The sequence below is a fragment of the Scyliorhinus canicula genome, chromosome 31 (genome assembly GCF_902713615.1).
Source record: "Scyliorhinus canicula chromosome 31, sScyCan1.1, whole genome shotgun sequence".
Taxonomy (NCBI): domain Eukaryota; kingdom Metazoa; phylum Chordata; class Chondrichthyes; order Carcharhiniformes; family Scyliorhinidae; genus Scyliorhinus; species Scyliorhinus canicula.
The window spans coordinates 6,286,449-6,289,975 of NC_052176.1; positions in this window are offsets into that span (position 1 = coordinate 6,286,449).

Sequence of the window (3,527 nt, forward strand, 5' to 3'; positions counted from 1 at the left end):
CCCCGGATGGGTAGGAGGTCGGCGGCGGCTAAGGTGTTGAGGGGATTCATGGACCAGATTGGGGGGGGGTGGACCCTTGGAGGTTTGCGAGGCCAAGGGCCAGGGAATACTCGTTTTTCTCCCATGTACATAAGGCCTACTTGAGGATTGATTTTTTTTGTCCTGAGCAGGGGGCTGGTGTCGAGGGTGGAGGAAGTGGAATACTCCGCCATTGCCATTTTGGATCATGCCCCGCACTGGATGGACCTCAGGCTGGAGGAAGAGAGGGACCAATGTCCGCTCTGGTGCATGGAGGTGGGGCTGCTGGCAGATGAGGAGGTGGCCGGGAGGGTCCGGGGGTGCATCGAGAGATACCTCGAGGCCAATGATAACGGGGAGGTTCGGGTGGGGACGGTCTGGGAGGCATTGAAGGCGGTGATGAGGGGGGAATTGATCTCCATCCGAACCCATAGGGAGAGGGGGGAGCAGAGGGAAAGGGAAAGACTGATAGGGGAGATGGTGCAGGTGGATAGGAGATATGCGGAGGCCCCAGAGGAGGGATTGCTGGGGGAGAGGCGTAGCCTTCAGGCCAGATTTGACCTACTGACGACCAGAAAGGCGGAAGCTCAGTGGAGGAAAGCACAGGGGGCGGTGTATGAATACGGGGAGAAGGCGAGCAGGATGCTGGCGCACCAGCTCCGGAAGCGAGATGCGGCCAGGGAGATTGGGGGAGTGATGGATAGAGCTGGGAAGGTGGTGCGGAGGGGGGTAGATGTTAATGGGGTCTTCAGGGACTTCTATGGGGAACTGTACCGGTCTGAACCCCCGGTGGAGGGGGGTAGAATGGGGCGCTTCTTGGACAAGTTGCGATTCCCGAGGGTGGAAGAGGAGCAGGTGGAGGGACTAGGGGCACCGATCGAGCTGGAGGAGGTGGTCAAAGGGATAGGGAGCATGCAGTCGGGGAAGGCGCCAGGGCCAGACAGGTTTCCGGCTGAATTCTATAAAAAGTATTTGGACCTGTTGGGCCCCCTGTTGGTCCGGGCCCCTTTAACGCAAGGGAGGAGGGGGGGGGGGGGGGGGCTCTGCCCCCAACTATGTCACGGGCGCTGATTTCCTTGATCCTGAAGTGGGACAAGGACCCTCTGCAGTGTGGGTCATATAGGCCGATTTCGCTGCTGAACGCCGATGCTAAGCTGCTGGCAAAGATCCTGGCCACTAGAATAGAGGATTGTGTGCCTGGGGTCATACATGAGGACCAGACGGGGTTTGTGAAGGGAAGGCAGCTGAACACAAATGTACGAAGGCTCCTCAATGTCATTATGATGCCGGCTGTGGAAGGGGAGGCAGAGATAGTGGTGGCATTAGATGCGGAGAAGGCCTTTGATAGGGTTGAGTGGGAGTACTTGTTGGAGAGGTTTGGGTTTGGGGAGGGGTTTATCCGGTGGGTGAGGCTGCTCTACGAGGCCCCGATGGCAAGTGTAGCCACAAATAGGAGGAGGTTGGAGTACTTTCGGCTGTACCGGGGGACGAGACAAGGGTGCCCCCTGTCCCCCTTGCTCTTCGCGTTGGCGATTGAGCCCCTGGCCATGGCACTGAGGGAGTCAGGGAACTGGAGGGGCCTGGTGCGGGGTGGGGAGGAGCATCGAGTGTCGCTGTACGCGGACGACCTGTTGCTGTATGTGGCGGACCCGGTGGGGGGAATGCCGGAGGTGATGATGATTCTTAGGGAATTCGGGGGTTTCTCGGGGTATAAGTTGAACCTGGGCAAGAGTGAGGTGTTTGTGGTGCATCCAGGGGATCAAGAGGAGGGGATTGGTAGGCTACCATTGAAACAGGCAGGGAAGAGCTTCAGGTACCTAGGGGTCCAGGTGGCGGGGAGCTGGGGGGCCCTGCACAAGCTCAACCTCACAAGGTTGGTGGAGCAGATGGAAGAGGAGTTTAAGAGGTGGGATATGTTACCGCTATCACTGGCAGGGAGGGTGCAGTCCGTTAAGATAACGGTGCTCCCGAGGTTTTTGTTCCTGTTCCAGTGCCTCCCCATCCTTATCCCGAAGGCCTTTTTTAGGAGGGTCAACAGGAGTATCACGGGATTTGTGTGGGAGCATGGGACTCCGAGGGTTCAAAGAGTGTTCCTGGAACGAGGCAGGGATAAGGGGGGGATGGCGTTGCCCAACCTCTGTGGGTACTATTGGGCTGCCAACGCAGCGATGCTGCGTAAGTGGGTAATGGACGAGGAAGGGGCAGCATGGATGAGGATGGAGGCGGCGTCTTGTGTGGGCACGAGCTTGGAGGCGCTAGTCACAGCGCCATTGCCGCTCCCTCCAACGAGGTACACCACGAGCCCGGTGGTGGCGGCTACCCTCAAAATTTGGGGGCAATGGAGACGGCACAGGGGAGAAATGGGGGGCTCGATGGAGGCCCCAATACGGGGGAACCATCGGTTTGTCCCAGGGAGCATTGATGCCGGATTTCTGGGCTGGCACAGGGCAGGGGTTAGGAGGTTGAGGGACCTGTTTGTGGAGTGGAGGTTCGCGAGCTTGGCGGAGTTAGAGGGGAAGTTTGGGCTCCCCCCGAGGAACATGTTTAGGTACATGCAGGTGAGGGCGTTTGCCAGGCAGCAGGGTTTTTCAGGCGGTGGCAGCCTTTTCTGGACTTCCTGGCGGAAAGGTAGGGAAATAGGGGTGGAGGGGTTCCCCTTGCTGCCCCCACGGGGGGTGCGGGATAGGGTCCTCTCGGGGGTGTGGGTTGGAGGAGGGAGGATTTCAGACATATACCGGGTGATGCAGGAGGTAGACGAGGCCTCGGTGGAGGAACTGAAGGGGAAATGGGAAGAGGAGCTGGGTGAAGAGATTGAGGAGGGGACGTGGGCGGTCGCCCTGGAGAGAGTGAATTCCTCCTCTTCCTGTGCGAGGCTTAGTCTCATACAGTTTAAGGTGCTGCATAGGGCCCACATGACTGGGTCGAGGATGAGTAGGTTTTTCAGGGGCGAGGACAGGTGTGCTAGGTGCTCAGGGAGCCCAGCGAACCACGCCCATATGTTTTGGGCGTGCCCAGCGCTGGGGGAGTTTTGGAAGGGGGTAGCAAGGACGGTGTCGAGGGTGGTGGGATCCAGGGTCGAGCCAGGCTGGGGACTCGCAATTTTTGGGGTTGCAGTGGAGCCGGGAGTGCAGGAGGCGATAGAGGCCGGTGTTCTGGCCTTTGCGTCCCTAGTAGCCCGGCGGAGGATCTTGCTCCAATGGAAGGATGCGAGGCCCCCAAGCGTGGAGGCCTGGATCTCTGATATGGCGGGGTTCATTAAATTGGAGAGGGTGAAATTTGCCCTGAGGGGATCAGTACAAGGGTTTTTCAGGCGGTGGCAGCCTTTTCTGGACTTCCTGGCGGAAAGGTAGGGAAATAGGCCGATAGCAGCAGCAGCCCGAGGGGGGGAGGGGGGTAAGGATTGGGGGGAGGGAGAACTGTGCACATGGGTTTGTGGAGGGTGCTATCTCTCTCTTTTTTGTTTTTTTTCTTTTTCTTTGTTTCTGTTCTTTCCTTTTGTTTGAAGTTGC